This window comes from Papio anubis, chromosome 1 (assembly GCF_008728515.1).
Source record: "Papio anubis isolate 15944 chromosome 1, Panubis1.0, whole genome shotgun sequence".
Classification (NCBI taxonomy): Eukaryota; Metazoa; Chordata; class Mammalia; order Primates; family Cercopithecidae; genus Papio; species Papio anubis.
Window position 1 is genome coordinate 13,587,128 of NC_044976.1, and position 17,113 is coordinate 13,604,240.

A 17,113-nucleotide genomic window follows, 5' to 3' on the forward strand; every position below is an offset into this window, starting at 1 on the left:
TCACCCACGTAGAGTCAGCTGAAGAACAGTCACTGGTCCCAGTCACCCCACCTGGCCCCTGGAGGCCCCTGCTGGGAAGAGCAGCCACCACTGCCATTCCCATGCTAGAGGCACAGACACTCACGCCCAGAGAGGTTCCTTCATCTGCCCAAAGCCTCATGTTAATGAGTAGCAGAGCACGGCTGTGAGATGACTGCCAATTTCCCTTCCTCCTCCTCGGACTAGATCACTCATCCTAAATGCAAATGTATTTTCAGTAGTCATTGCTTTTTTGAAGTTTGCAAATCTTTTATATTTCCAGCTGTTGAGACAGTATTTTTGAGAGCTGATGTTACTCTAGCGGCAAAACCAGAGCCAGCTGTTAAGCAGCCAGAAAGCTACGGTAATTGAATAACATGACCATTTCTCTTTTAGCACGTTTTTCGTTTTTCTCTTCTAGAAGTTGTAGGCATCTATTTAGTTTGATTATCTGTCGTCTTAGTGAAGCTGCATCGGACATTATCCGATGTCCCTTCAGTTGTTGCGTCTGTATTTGAAATGCCATACCTGACGTCGTCATGATGAGGATTAGAAGTGGCGGGAGCAGGCCCGCCACACAACATGGGGAGAGAATCATTTTTGACCAGCTGTCCATTTTTATGAACAGCATTTTCGCTCATAGACCGCGCTCTCTTTAGTCTGCCGACTGCACAGGTTTCTTCATTTTCAGGGGTTGTGGGAGATCTTTCTAAATCCAGAAAATCTAGTGGTCCTTCACTTAGCGTGAGTACATAGGTGGTGTTTTTAGCGCCAGGGGTTTAAAGGGAGTTGATTGAATAAGGTCAAGATCTGCTGGTCTTGAAAGTGGAATATCTTCATTATTTCTTGCAACACCAACCCTCTCCAGAACCTGCATGATCACACTAGCATCTGGAACACAGCATTTGGCAGTGCTACTCTTTTTTCTTCATTCCTTCCTTCCTTCTTTCCTTCCTTCCTTCCTGGACAGAATATTGCTCTGTCGCCCAGGCTGGAGTACAGTGGCATGATCTACTGGCTCACTGCAACGTCCGCCTCCCGGGTTCAAGCAATTATCTGCCTCAGCCTCCCAAGTAGCTGGAATTACAGGCGCCCACCACCACACCCGGCTAATTTTTGTATTTTTAGTAGAGACGAGGTTTCCCCATCTTGGCCAGGCTAGTCTTGAACTCCTGACCTTGTGATCGACCCGCCTTGGCCTCCCAAAGTGCTGGGATTACAGGCGTGAGCCGCCGTGCCTGGCCAGTGGTGCTACTTTTAACTTTTCTGGGACCCGCATTCGCTGACCAACACTTTCGGTCTCTTGCATTTCGTATTGAATTCAACTGATTTCTGCCATCTCAGCAGCAGTGGGAGAAGGAAGTGCTGCCCCACTCACAAATGTGTACCACCTACTGCTTGCTGTTTGTCACGTTTTGCTTCTGCACTTCATACTAAATCCTTTGACTTGCTTCAGTGTGCATGTGCTGGATTGAGAGCCACTTTTGTTCCCCTGGGCCCATAGGAGGGTCCCAATGAGGGCCGCCGCTCACTGGCTCCCGAGGGCGTTCGGTCGGGTGCTCTCAGAGGTCGTTGGCCGAGCACGGAGGCGCCAAGGCACAGCACTGGCATAGCAGCCCGCAGAGGGCCCCTCTGGGGAGGAATCTGAGAAGCCCACAGAACACCCTGTCACTTTGGGGGTTTCTAAATTAGAGCCATTCCAGGTGGCCCATGGAAGTACCTCCCCTAGTCCCCAATTGCACCTGCTGCCGACCCTAGGCCTCCCTCTCCAGGCTGCCACTGCCTGTCTTTGTGGGGAGACTGGCTGCGGTTCCTGCAGTGGGATGGATATGGGCCCTTCTGTCTTGGGATAAACCTCTCAGCAGCTGCTTGAGATCACAGGCTGGCACCTCACTTGGAGTTATCATTCACACACCCAGAATGGCAACAGCCCTGTGGCACTGTTCTCTGGCCTCCCCAGGCTTCCCACAGCAAATGACAACAACAGCCTGTTGTGTGCCTGTCCCCTGTGCCGGACCTGGACTCTCAGAAGTGGCTGGGGAAGTAGACAGCATTTTCTTTATATTTTATTTTTTTCTTTTTCTTTCTTTTTTTGAGAGAGTCTCACTCTGTCACCCAAGCTGGAGTGCAGTGCCATGATCTCCACTTATACTGCAATCTCCATCTCCTGGGTTCAAGTGATTCTCCTGCCTCAGCCTCCTGAGTAACTGGGATTACAGGTGTGCACCACCACACCTGGCTAACTTTTGTTTTTTGGGGTTTTTTTTTGTTTGTTTTTTTAGTAGAGATGTGTGGGTTTTTTTTGTTTTGTTTTGTTTTTTTAGTGGAGATAGGGTTTCACCATGTTGTCCAGGCTGGTCTCGAACTCCAAACCTCAAGGGATCGTCTCGACCTCCCAAAGTGCTGGGATTACAGGCGTGAGCCACTGCACCTGGCCACCATTTTCTTTTTAACAGCTGGGGAGATGAAGTGTATTGCCAAGGGGTGTACAAGATTAAATCTATATCACACAGACTCCAAAATCCATCTATATTCCACTCTACTGCTAAGCCAACTACTGATTTCACTCAACAAATTCCACTATACCACGGTGCTGCGCTACTCCTTCATTCAACCAACATCTGTTAAGCTCTTCTGGCCTGTGCCAGGCTTGTTCTTGGACTAGAGAGAGCAGTGAACGAAAATGACAAAAATTCACACCCTTGAAAGCTTACCTCCTGCAGCCACACTTTCCAACAGAAATAGAATTCAAGGCCCATATATAATTTTAAATTTCCTGGTAACCACACCTTTTTTAAAAAGGACGAAGAAACAGGCAAAATGAATTTTAATTATTTAGCTTGATATGTTCAAAATATGTCATTTCAACATGTAATTAATATAAAAATGTTAGTGAGGTATTCTTCCTGTCCTCCTAAGCCTCAAAACTTGACGAATGCTAGTTCCCTCTGGCCACCCGTCAGCAAGCCGGGTGTGATTGTCGTCAGGCCACCTGGTGGAGCTCAGCCCCCCATTCTGTCCACCAGTCCGTTCCTGCCACGTGCTCCTTGGGACTGCCCTGGCCACAGCAGTGGACTCCGTGGCTCCCTGTTGCTGTGGAATTGGGGAACCAGCATTTCTCTGTGGATTTAGAGAGGTGCTGGGCCTCAGCTCAGAGGGCTAGGTTAATGCAACCCTCAGTTTGTACCTTGTCCTTGTTAGTGGGCTTTACAGAGCCGCTTCCTATCTTTTCGTTGTTATTCTTTTATTCCTCTTTTCTCCCCTCTCCCATTCCATCCAGGGCACCCATCCTAACATGTTCCACGTGCCTCTTGTTGGCTGTGGTCTTGTACATTGTGTCTTTCTCATTTCCCTGGATGATACTGGGTTCTGTCCCATTCTGATTGGCTATCCCCTACCTCACTTTTTTCAGCCAGCAATTTTATTTTCCCGACCATAAATTCAAGAGCTCACCTGCAGCAACACCATTCAATGGAAATAATTCAAGACCCATATATGATTTTACTTTTTCTTTTTCTTTTTCTTTTTTTCTTTTTTTTTTTTGAGACAGGGTCTCGCTGTGTATCACCCAGGCTGGAGTGCAGTCGTGCAATCTCGTCTCACTGCAACCTCCACTGCCCGGGCTCAAGCAATCCTCCCACTTCAGCCTCCCAAGTAGCTGGGACTACAGGCACTCACCACCATGCCCAGTTAGTTTTTTTGTGTGTGGATTTTTTGTAGAGATGGGGTTTCATCATGTTGCCCAGGCTGGTCTCGAATTCCTGAGCTCAAGCAATCTGCTGACCTCAGCCTCCCATAGTGCTGGGATTACAAGTGTGAGCCACCGCACCAGCCTGCCCCATATGTAATTTTAAATTTCCTGGTAACCACATCTTTTTATAAAATGACAAAGAAACAGGAAAATTAATTTTAATAATATATTCTACTTGATATATCCAAAATATGTCATCTCGACGTGTAATTAATATAAAAATGTTAGTGAGATTTTTTTTTTTTGTCCTGATAAGCTTTGGCGATCTGGTGTGTGTTTTACACTTTAATAGCACATCCCAATGCAGACTAATCACATCTAGAGTCCCATAGAGTTCATTGGGACTCTCTTGTCCCCAAAGTTTGTTCCCATGAGTCCCCCACCCTCGTTCATCTTCTCTAGGCTACTTCAAAGGAACCGGTTTTGCCCTCATTCTCCAGGATGTTCTAACTTCTTCTCTGAGTCCCTTGATGAGTCTCTTGACTCATTGATTCTTCCTTGAGTTCTGAGATTACTACCTGCTAGGGCTTGCCACATCACATGTCACTTTGTCCTCACATCACCCCCGTTCTGAGACTCAGGGAAGAGCTGGCCCAGGGTTGCACACCTAGTGGGTACTGAGCCTGATTCCAGACTCCAGCAGCCCGAGCACAGAGCCCAGCTCCTAACGGCATCTGCTGCCCAACTGACTGCCCTCGGCCTTGACCCAGCAGGATTCCCAGGAGACGTGGCTTGTGGGAAAGAAGCCCAAGCAGTCCTGGCTGAGCTACTTTTTCTGAGATGTGTTGAGAGTATCAATTATGTGTGGGTCCTCAGAGACCTGCAACTCAGTGGCTTACTCAAGGCAAAAAGTTCCCTCCCCCTCACTTAAAAGATGGAGGCAGTCCTCGGCCCTGAGTTTTCATTCCTGTGACTTTGCTGTGTGTGCATCTCACTCACTGCATGGTGTGCACCTAGCTCATCCACCCATCCATCCCCCACTCAGAGACACCTAGACTGCCTCCAGCCGTCTGCAGTGGACAGCCTCACCCACGGCCCCTGCGTGGGATGTGAACTCAGGTGGAGACCTGCCGTGCTGTGCCAAAGTGAGCTTGGACTACTTTGCAACAGGGCCAGAGTGAGCTTGGACCATTTTGCAACAGCCAGTTGTGCACATCTCCTCCCTACTCTGAGTTCAGTGACATTGTGTCAGTAGCTCGATGGTGCTGTGATGGGAGTATTTACACCACAGCGATGGGCAGTGGCAATCACTACAAATCTGGGCTGTGTGTGTATGCATCTGTGTGTGTGTACGTGCGTGCACATGCACACATGTGAAAGAGAGAGGGGGAGGGAGAGAGAGCCAGTTTACCAGCATACCACTGTGATGGGGTATGTGGAGGCTTTGTTTTCTAGAGACATGGTCTCGCTCTGTTACCCAGGCTGGAGCGCAGGGTGTGATGATAACTCACCGCAGCCTCAAACTCCTGAGTTCAAGTGATTCTCCCACCTCAGCTTCCTGAATAGCTGGGACTACAAATGTGTGCCACCAGCAAGAGACAAGGTCTTTCTATGTTGCCCCAGGCTGGTCTCAAACTCCCAACCTCAAGCAGTCCTCCCACTTCAGCCTCTCAAAGCACTGGCATTACAGGCATGAACCACTGTACCCACCCTTTAATTTTATTGAATTAAGTGCTTCCAGACTGGTACCAGAATGGCCATCCAATTTTACATGTCATTTCAAAAAAATTGTTTTCCCAATTTCCAATTTAAAGAGATTTGTGAACAAGTATGTGCATTAAAAAACAATGACAACATAATTTCAAGTCACTTAGTAATTCAGCTAGTTGGCCCTGAGATGTAGTGCGGAATTCTAAACATAAGTGTTGACTAGAATTCAGTTTCTAGTTTTGGCATTCTAGGACTCTTTCAAATGCAGGGGACAGAAAACTCAATGTAATGCGTGAGCTCTTATCACTGAGCACGCCAGGGGTTATTCTTCAGACACATCATGAGGACTCACTCCCTGTCATTTGGTTCTGCTTTTTGCTGTTTATTCATTCCCAGGCAGGCTTTCTCTGCCCGCCACTCTGAGCTGCATGTGCAATGGAGGAGTGTCTCTTTCTCAGCAATTCCAGGGAAAGTTGAAATTCGAAACTCACTGGCCCAGCGTGGGTTACGTGTCCATCTTGAAATTATCGCTGTGCCCCAGAGTGTGGGAACGCCCTGATTGGCCAGGCCTGGGCATGTGCCTGCAACCTTGAGCCAGAATCAAGGTCAACCGTATGGACTGAGAATGGGGAGGGCCCTAAAGAAGGAAAACCAGGCACTGTTCCCAGCAGGATGGGAGTGGCTGCTGGGCAGGTAACACAACAGCATCCTCTCAACTTCTCTGGGGTGCTTGAGACTGACTGGTGCCCCGCCGTGTTGGACACCTCCTCCTGTGACCTTCGGACCCTGTGTTTTCAGGGCTTCCTGGCTTCGCTGACTGAAGAAGCCTTCTCTGCATCTTTACCCAGGCCATCTTCTTACCCTGCTTCTGGCTGAGGCTCTCTCCAAAAGCCCTGTACTGAATCACTCACCTCATTCCTGCCAAGCATGCATTGTGACCAGGGCACAGGCTCTGTGTACTCTCTCGTCAGGATGGCATCATTATTGCCATTTTACAGATGAGGAAACCGAGGCTCTCAGGGGTGGAAGGAGCAGCTAGTGAAGCAGATGCACACACCAGGGTCCTTGCCTTCAGCTGCCATAGCCCTCCACTTCCCCGATCTAGGCGTGTCTCTGTCACCAGGGCCCTCCAGCTCTGAAACGATGTCCCTTTCCTTGTGGTATCTGCATCCAGCCAGCTGCCACCTTTCCTCCCACAACTGTGGGCCTCCCAGCCTGTGTGGGCAGGCTTAGCTTTGGCTATACATGACAAAAAAAAAAAAAAAGAAAAAGAAAAAGAAAAATCAGATTCAATAAGATAGACCTTATTTTTCTTTTATGTAAACAGAGTCCAGAGGTCAGCAGTCCAAGGCTGAAAAGGCAGCACCGTGATCCTCAGGGACCTAGGCTCCTTCTATCTTGTTGCTCTGCCATTCTCTACCTCACACCCCAGTATGGCTGCTTGAGCTCCAACCATCACATCTGCACTAGAACCAATAGGAAGCAGGAAGCAGGGGGAGACATGTCTCTTCATTTAAGAATGCTTCCCTTCCTGAATGTGCCCCACCTGCTTTACACACCCTGCTTATATCCCATTGGCCAGAACTTAGTCACATGCAACAGCTAGTGAACTGCCTAACAGGCTGGGTACTGCTATCTTTATTCTAGGAAGTCATGGACAGCCAAGCATCAGCTTACTATGGAGGAAGGGGAACATGGATATTGGGAACCACAAATAGGCAAAATTAATATTACCATTATTTTTTGAAACAGAGCCTCACTGTGTTGCCCAGGCTGGAGTGCAGTAGCATGATCTCAGCTCACTACAACCTCTGCCTCCCAGGTTCAAGCGATTCTTGGTGCCTCAGCCTCCTGAGTAGCTGGGACTACAGGTGCCCGCCACCACGCCTGGCTAATTTTTGTATTTTTAGTAGAGATGGGGTTTCACCATGTTGACCAGGCTGGTCTTGAACTCCTGACCTCAAGTGATCCGCCTACCTCGGCCTCCCAAAGTGCTGGGATCGCAGGCATGAGCCACCCCACCTGGTCAATCGACAAAACTAAACCACCCTGCTGACCAAATGGAAACGTCAGACCAGTGAATCAGCACGCTGTCTTTTCTTTCTCTCCCTCCAGCATGGGGAGAAGGAGGAAAGAGCAGCAAGCTCACTGTGCCTGGAGGTGAGCTGTACTGGACAGGTGACATCTCACCTGGGCCAGGTCTCTCTGGTGCATTCCTCAGAAGGTCAGCCCCATTTCCGGCCCTTAGCTGGGACCTGCTTGGTGTTTACAGATTGATGTGGCAGGGGGGAAAAACACCCAAGATGTGTCCAATGAGCCCTGTGAAATCGGTTTCCAGCATGTAAGTTTCACCAGGGCTTCTCTCTAGACAATGAGACTACTTCTGAATGGCATGCTGGCTGCGAAAAAAGTCCATTGTGTCTTTGTTTAGTTCAAGGAGACTTTTTCTTTTTTCTTTTTTTTTTTGAGACAAAGTTTCATTCTTGTCACCCAGGCTGGAGTGCAGTGGCATAATCTCTGCTCACTTTAACCTCCACCTCCTGGGTTCAAGCGATTCTCCTGCCTCAGCCTCCTGAGTAGCTGGGATTGCAGGTGCCCGCCACCACGCCCGACTAATTTTTTATATTTTAAGTAGAGATGGGGTTTCACCATGTTAGCCAGGCTGGTCTCGAACTCCTGACTTTCAGGTGATCCACCCACCTCGCCCTCCCAAAGTGCTGAGATTACAGGTGTGAGCTACCGCGCCCAGCCAGTTCACAGAGATTTTAAAACCCAGGAGAGCAGATGGTTGTGAGGGTGGGCTAGCCACGGGTCGGGGGAATCATAGCGCCAGCTTTTCCCTGCAGCATCATGTCTTGGCAGCACCAAACACAGATGAGGAAACTGAGGCTCTGAGGAGCGTAAGGAGCAGCTAGTGAAGCAGATGCATGCCAGGGTGCTTGCCTTCAGCTGCCGTAGTCCCCCATCTCCCCAATCTCCATGTTTCTCTGTCACCAGGGCCCTCCAGCTCTGAAATGATGTACCTTTCCCTGTGGTATCTGCACACAGCCAGCCAACCACTCCGCTGGATAACCCTCCACGTGGATAACACACTCACCCCTCAGCCCTATGAGACCAGTAGTATATCCTAGCTGCCGCTGGGCAGAGGTGGGATTTAGCTCCCTCCTGTGTGCTGATGAGCCCTGACACTTCTCTGTGAAGTGGGGACCATAGCACTTCCTTCCCGGGGTGCTGGGAGATGATGTGTGAAACACATTAGCAATACTATGGAGGTTGTGAGTGCTCGGTCCAGGGTAGATATTTTTTATTACCCAGTGGGAAAGAGGGGCTAAGCGAAGCAAACGTGGGCTGGATTGCATCCCCTCCAAATTCCTGTGTTGAAGCCCCCTGTCCCCAGTACTCAGAATGGGATTGCATTTGGAGCTAAGGCCTTCACATAGGGGATTAAGAGGAAGTAAAGTCATATGAGTGGGTCCTAATCCAATATCACTCGTGTCCTTCTAAGAAGAGGATCACTTGAGCCCAGGATTTCAAGACCAGCCTGGGCCATACTGGGAGGCTCCATCTTTACAAAAAAAAAATTATATATATAATATATATTATATATTATATATTTTAAATATATATGATATATAATATATTATATGTGATATATATTATATGTGATATATTATATAATATATTATATGTGATATATAATATACATATGACATAATATACAAAAATAAAATACATTACATACAATATATATAAAATACATACATATAATATACATAATATACATAAAATATATATAATATATATTATATATATTATATATTTTAAATATATATTATATATGCACATATCTTTATATATAAACATAATATACAAGCCAGGCCTATACGCACCCAGTCCCTGAGCTACTCAGGAGGCTACAGAGGAGGGATTGCCCTTGAGCCTGATAGCTGAGACTGCAGGAATCCATGATCATGCTACTGTATCTGTAGCCTGGGCAAATAGAGGCAGACTCTGTCTCAAAAAAAAAAGAGATTAAGACAGACACACACAAAGGGACAACCACATGAGGACACAGGGAACAGGTGGCTGTCTACAGGCCACAGAGAGAGGCCTCAGAAGGGACCAACCCTGCTCAGAAGGAACTACCTTGATCTTGGACTTGCAGCCTATAGATTTCTCTTGTTTCAGCCACCCTGTCTGTGGTGCTGGTAATATCAGCCCTAGCAAACTAATGCAAACTCTTAATTTCTCCTCCCGTCCCCTTCCCTGCAAGCTGCCACCTTTTAACCTTAATTCCAGTTTTATGATTAAACATCTCAGCGTCAATTATTTACAACACATCCAGATGAGTATCAGAGTTGCAGGGGACTGAATGACTCACACTGGGGAAGCTGGTTCTTATGAAGGGAAAAACCACACTAAGAAAAACAGGGAATTGTATCTCCTGACCACAGAGACTGAAATTGACCTAGGGAGTTTCTGGCAGCCGCAGCCTGGGGAGGGTCTCCTCATGGGAGTGGGAGGCCTGGGAGGCGCTGGGCAGTGGGGTGTGCCACAGGCGCCTCATACGTGTATATGGCACCTGCCGGCACACAGGCTGTGTACTTACCCAATAGTTGGTTTGATCAGGCACAGTTCCTTCATCCTGATGAAACAAATCGCTCGGAGTGAGGCGTGTCTAGTTTGAATCTTTGCTGCAGCATTCACCATGTGACTTTGAGCAAGTTTCTTAACTTCCCTAACTACAGGCTCCTCTTCTGTGAAATGGGGCTTATTCTAGAAACCTTTTCATCAGCTTGGGAAGTTTAAGCATGATAATAAATAACTGAGAAATTAGACTATGATTATATTAAGTAAATAATATTCGTAATAGACTGTTAAGAAGAGTAAATATAGGCTGGGCGCAGTGGCTCAAACCTGTAATCCCAGCACTTTGGGAGGCCAAGATGGGCGAATCACAAGGTCAGGAGATCGAGACCATCCTGGCTAACACGGTGAAACCCCGTCTCTACTAAAAAATACAAAAAACTAGCCGGGGGAGGTGGTGGGCGCCTGTAGTCCCAGCTACTCGGGAGGCTGAGGCAGGAGAATGGCGTAAACCCGTGAGGCGGAGCTTGCAGTGAGCTGAGATCCAGCCACTGTACTCCAGCCTGGGCGACAGAGCGAGACTCCATCTCAAAAAAAAAAAAAAAGAGAAAAGAAAAGTAAATATATAATAAACACTAAAATTTTATAAATAAAAACAAAACAGAATACATAAAATTAATAAAGAAAAGTAAATATATAATGAATATTAAAATTGTATAAATAAAATAAACAAAATAGAATATATAAAATTAATAGTAATAATAAGTAATAAGTAATAGTAAAGACATGAAAGGCACCCAGCACTGGCACTTTATAGGAGCTTAGGAGAATGTTCACTGTAGATGCCACAATTCCAAAATGTAACAGGTGGAAAAAGAATCAAGTGTGACTTCCTAAAAATCGGAGGCAGGAAGGAAACCCAGGACTCGAGAAAGCAGCTCTGGCTAACATGCTTCAAGTAGGAAAGTCAGGTATAAAGTGGAGACGAGGGAACGGGGAATGGCGAGGGGAGGGGGACGAGCTGGGCTCAATACCAAAAGCGCTCTTGGCAGCAGGTTTGGGAACCTCTTCTATAGCGATAGCGTTGCTGCAGCTAAAAAAGAAAATGTCCAGATATGGGCAGGACAAACTTTCTCAAACGGTGTCCTAATCTCCAGAATCAGAGCTGGTCTAAGAAAAGTCTGGGAACACGGAGGGCTTGCTTCCGCAGGACTCACGGGCCTGCAGAGGGCTGGCTGGCTGCTCCACGTACCTCGAGTCTTGGCTTAAAAGCCCTCATATAATGAGTACTTAAAATAAACGTCAGTCTTGTCCTGTCGTCAGCACTTTGTAAGTGCAGTGTTGAGCCCCCAGGAAGTGGGGTGCCTGCTGACTCAAGCATGAGAATACCTTTATCAGGTTTTTTTGTCCCAGCAATGTTAGAACAAGTGTAAACCTGGCTCGTTAGCAGAATCCTGGGTTAAAATGTAAACTTGGTAGAGGAGCACCGCCAAGCTGAGCCTCCCTCCAACCTGGCCACACAAGGAAAGGGCGCCTAATTCACCAAGCGATTGGTTTTATCAGGATTGAGAAACGGTGCCTAATCGAATCAATTATCGGGTAGGTAAACAGTCTGTGCCGGCAGGCGCCATACACAGGTGTGAACAGGAACGCCACCTGTAGAAGTTTCCTGGGTCTGCCATAACAAAGTACCCCAAACTTCATGGCTGAAAACAACACACATTTATTGTCTTGCAATAAATGTGTTCCAGAGGCCAGAAGTCCAACCTTAGTTTCATGGGCTAACGTCACAACGTGGGCAGGGCTGGTTCCTCCAGAGGCTCTAGGAGAGCATGTGCCTCCTTGCCTTTTCCAGCTCCTGGAGGCACCTGCATCCCTGGACTCGTGACTCTCTCCTTACATCCTCCTGCTTCCATGATTCCATCTCCTGCTTCCTCCTTTGGCCCTTCTGCTTCCCTCCTATAAGGATACTACTCATTAAATTGGGCCCACCTGGATGATCCAACGTAATCTCCCATCTCAAGATTCTTAATCATGCCCCAAAAGGCACTTTTTCCATATAGGCTAAAAGTTACAAATTTTGATTAGGACCTGGATATCTTTGAAGACCATGATTCAGCCTCCCATATGCCTGTTCCCAAATTCCAAGAAACACAGGGTGGTGAGCAACAAAGATCCCTGAGCAGGACCCCGCTTCTTCTCTGCCCCTCACTTGAATGGCCTTGAGTTAGTCTCAGACCCCTTCTGGGCCTCTGTAAAGATGAATGGACGCCCATCTGCCTCCACAGGCCTGTAAAAGATTTCTGGCACAATTAGAGCAGCTACTGTCTGCAGGGCATTGGGTCAAGGCCCTCAATGTATTCACTCATGGATTCTTCAGCTTTGTGGTCCCTGGAAGCTGCTGGGCAAGCTCCTGACTTAGAGCCTTGGCTCTGTGGTTCCTTCCTCTGCCTGGAATGTTCTTCCCCAGGTATTCACGTGATTCCTCCCTCACATCCTTCAAATCTCTGCTCAGATATCATTTTCTTGGTGACTGTGTACCTGGCCACCGTTTTGGTTTTTTTTTTTTTTTTTTTTTTTTTGAGACGGTGTCTTCCTCTGACACCCAGGCTGGAGTGCAGTGGCGTGATCTTGGCTCACTTGCAACCTCCGCCTCCCTGGTTCAAGCGATTCTCCTGCCTCAGCCTCCTGAGTAGCTGGGATTACAGGCATGCACCACCACACCCAGCTCATTTTTGTTTTTTTTTGTTTTTTTTTTTTTTTAAGTAGAGACAAGGTTTCACCGTGTTGGTCAGGCTGGTCTGGAACTCCTGACCTCATGATCCACCCACCTCGGCTTCCCAAGGTGCTGAGATTACAGGCATGAGCCACCACGCCCAGCCTGTTTTTAAAATCACTACCCACAGCTCTGTTATTTTCTTCTAGCTTGTATTACCTTCTACCATACCACAGGCTCTAATGTGAGCTCTATGGGGACAAGGCCTTCTGTCTGTTTTGATTGTTTCTATATCCTCAGTGCTTAGATCAGGCCTTGGTCCATAGTAGGTGTTCAGTCAATACTGTGTTGGGTAAATGAATAAACACCCGTAATCAAAACTCTGAGGTCGTCACTTATAAACCCAGGGAGGTAGATCCCAGTAAAATTCACTTTGTACAGATGACAGAGCTGAGACTGAGAGCCCTAAGAATTGTCTTGTCTAGGTAATTACTAAGTTACAGAACTGAGATACAAACCCCGCCTCTGATCTGGAGCCCAGGCTCCCAGTCCTACGGCATGACAGGTGGAGTGTATACTCACCAGCACCCTCTGCAGTCCCTGATTTGATAAATTCTCATCTCTGCCCTTCTCTACTTTTTTGCGGCAAAATGCCTCTTGGGGAAGACAAACCAAATGAATCCAGTCAGTGTCCAGAACTACCTGTCACACAAGGACAAATGCAGGGTCCAGATGGCGCCGAGGTTCACACGAGCCTGGGTGGCTGCCAGGAACACTGACCACAGGCAGCAACGTGGGACAGGCTCCAGCTTCTCTTCCAGGTCCCCAGTCCTCCCACTCTTCAGATTCCAGGGCTAAGCCTCCAAAGTTGTCCGCCTAGGCTGGATGTGGTGACTCATGCCTGTAATCCCAGCACTTTGGGAGGCCGAGGAGGATGGATCACCTGAGGTCGGGAGTTCAAGACCAGCCTGGCCAACATGGTGAAACCCCGTCTCTACTAAAAATACAAAAATTAGCCGGGTGTGGTGGCACACGTCTGTAATCCCAGCTACTTGGGAGGCTGAGGCAGGAGAATCACTTGAACCTGGAAGGCAGATGCTGCAGCGAGCCAAGATCACGCCACTGCACTCCGGCCTGGATGAGAGCGAGACCTCATTGATGGGAACTCTGCCCTGCCTTGGTAGAAAGGCTGGCTTTTCTGCTGCTCCGTGTGTGAGGACGGCCTAAACAAGGGGGCTTTGTGGACAGGGCTGCCACTTACTAAGCTGAGACTTTGGGCAAGTTTCTCCACCTCTGTGCCTCAGCGTATTCCTTGATAAAATGGACAGACGTGGGGATAACAGTACCTCCCTTACATGATTGTTGGGTGAGATAAATGAGCTAAATTGTGTAAAGGGCCTGGTGTGTCAGTGCCCTAACTATGTGCTGGGGATTGGGGGACTAGAGTACTGGGGGTCTGGCTGGTGGTCAGAGCCTGTGCTTAGCCTTGTTTGCCAGGGTCAGGGGGCTGCTGATGTTATCCCCAGAGACACCAATGGCCGGAGCCTGGAGAAGGTTCGAGGTGTCAGGTTCACACTGGGCTGATGGGGACAGGAGATCTGGATCCCTCAGTGCTATCCTGGCAGAGGAAGACTCTGAAATGTGAGATGTCACATTTCCCAAGAAATACTGAATTCACGTGACTGGGTCCCCCGTGCCAGCCTTCTAAATAAGGCTGGACATGAGCCACCTGCTTAGAAGAAAGACACTATGTCAAGCTCCTCAAGAAAAGACGTGTGGTTCATGAACTCGCTGCTTCTGCTTCTGGTCCCTGGAGTCTTCAGGATGAACTTGTCTTCCTTAATTTCTCCAACACTTATATGGATGAGCAAGGACCCTGGTGATGTCAGGTTTTATACAATTCACCAACGTCTCGTGTTTGGAGTTCGGGAGGGAAGCTGCCTCTTTTCTCTGCAAGCCGTGACATATTCTAGAAGATGCCCACGTTCCCATCGCTGTGGGATTGCTGAGGCTGAGCCCTCACCCTGGAATACCCCGTTCTCTGACCCCCGAATTCCACCCACAGGAGGCCACAGAGGCCTCAATGGCCCGCAGAGCTGCGTGTGTCTCTTCCTTCTCCGTTGCCCTCCTCAAATTGAATCCGTCACTCTTTTTGGAAGCTCTTCAGACATGCTCCATTTTGGCAGCGCTACTTGGTGTTTAAAAGCATGGGTTTTAGAATCAGGCGTACGCTATCCCTGCCTTGTACTCACTGGGTGACCTTAGATAAATTACTTTCCCTCTTGGAACCTGTGTCCTTATCTATAAAATAGAACCAATAACTATTAAATGATGATGCACGTAAAGAGCTCCACAGAGGGCCTGGCACAGAAAGGGCATTCAACACGCATTGACTCTTCGACGCTGACTTCCCTTCTGTTAGGAAGAATCGCCTCTCTTCCTGCTGGATTATAGAAGTCCGTCTCACACATCTCTGTATCCCCCGAAGCCCCTGGCATCCAGTAGGGGACCGGGAATTGTTTACATCAAATCTTCAACAAGTCATTTTAAAAGAAATGTTCAGGTCCAGTGACTCACGCCTGGTAATCCCAGCACTTTGGGAGGCTGAGGCAGGCAGATCGCTTGAGCCCAGGAAATCGAGAACAGCCTGGGCAACAGAGCGAGACCCTTTCTCTGCAAAAGACACAAAAATTAGCTGGACATGGTGGTGTGTGCCTGTAGTCCCAGCTCCTTGGGGGCCAAGGTGGGAGGATTACTTAAGCCTGGGAGGTCAAGGGTGCAGTGAGCTATGATCATGCCACTGCAGCCTGGATGACAGAGTGAGACCCTGTCAAAAAAAGAAAAAGAGAGAGAGAGAAGAAAGGGAAGAGGAGGGGAGGGGAGAGGAGGGAAGGGAACATGTACCTGTCAAACTTCACACTTTGCCCTGGTAACACTCCGTGAGGAAGGGAGGGAAGGAAGGAAGGAAGGAAGGAAGGAAGGAAGGAAGGAAGGAAGGAGGGAGGGAGGAAGGAGGGAGGAGGAGGAGGGAGGGAGGGAGGGAGGAGGAAGGAAGGAAGGAAGGAAGGAAGGAGAAGGAAGGAAGGAAGGAAGGAAGGGAAGGAAGGAAGGAAGGAAGGAAGGAAGGAAGGAAGGAGGGAGGGAGGAAGGAGGGAGGGAAGGAGGGAGGGAAGGAAGGGAGGGGGGAGGAAGGAGGGAGGGAAGACACGAATGGACATGGAATGGAATGAAGTGGTGGGAATCAGCACAGCGGAATAAATGATCTTGACTGGACCACTTACCGGGCTGTGTGGGCTCCAGGGCACCATTTACCTCCTGTCCAGGACTCCGAGATGGTGGGGCGGGATCATTCCTTGATGGGTGGCGGTGAGGATCGGGTGAGTTTAGGAATGCACCTGATTCATGCTGAGTATCAGCTGCTGCTGACTTCATGATAGCTACTGTGGGGACTGCCATTCTTGTTACCATTATGCTTCTTACCCTGCCTTGTGTATCACTTAACATCCTTTCTTCTTTTTCCCATCAGCTCTCTCCAGCTGGGCAGCCCTCCTCCCTGCTCCCCTGCCTTTATGCCTCATTTGCACATTGCTTTTTGTCTTTCCTGAGTGCACAGTCTAAAAGATCCCTGGTGCTCTGTTGAAACAGGAACCTGACACCCTTTGACCTTGGTCCGTGGGGAGGTGGCCTGAAACTCCCTCCCAGGCAGGACAGGAGCAGGGGCTCAGCGCCTTTCTTCCTACCCCCACTGTCTGGGACTGGAAATTGTGACAAAAGTGATTGTGGGCTGAAACTTGGCCGAGAGAGCCCCTCTGAATCCGTCCTTTGTGATGTGAATGTAGCACAGCCCGGTGGAACGGGGGATCCCTTTTCCAATTATGCAGCTTGGCAGGAAGAGGTCGGTGCAGGGAGAATGCTCAAGGAGCTCCTTTGTCGCAGAGGTTGGTAGCACTGCCAGCCGCCTCCGACTGGCAAGCCCTCCTCCCACTAAAGCCAACTGGGCGGGGCGCTTCTGCAACTGCACCTTCCAGGGCCGTAGCACAGAGCTCAGTGGCCCGCGTGAGGGTCTAGATCCAATTCCCGGTTTCTAAACTGTGTCCTGGAGAGTTTTTCTGCAATTCAGCGAGAAGAGGCAGCAGAAGGCCCAGCCATCAATGCTTGGGCCCTTTACCCCGTTTCGGCAGGGGCAGCACTGCCTTCCATTGTCCCATCTTATTTCAGCCGTTGTCTTCATGTTCAAGTTCATGGAGACTCAATCCAGATGTGCCTGGCTGTGATGGCCCCACTCAGGTCTCAGCTACTCTGATGTCTGGAGCTGGGTCTACCTCCCCGGCCTCCACTCCTCCACACCCAGCGCACGGCCCCTCCCTGCCAGCTCTGGTTGGCCAAGGGTG

At 48.8% G+C, this 17,113-nt stretch overlaps 1 protein-coding gene and 1 pseudogene across 8 annotated transcripts in view; one reads left to right on the forward strand and one right to left on the reverse strand.

Moving 5' to 3' along the window:
* TMEM51 (transmembrane protein 51) overlaps nt 1-17,113 on the forward strand; it is a 70,093-nt gene that overhangs the window by 39,803 nt on the left and 13,177 nt on the right. The window lies entirely within an intron of this gene.
* LOC103880808 lies at nt 337-1,357 on the reverse strand (annotated as a pseudogene).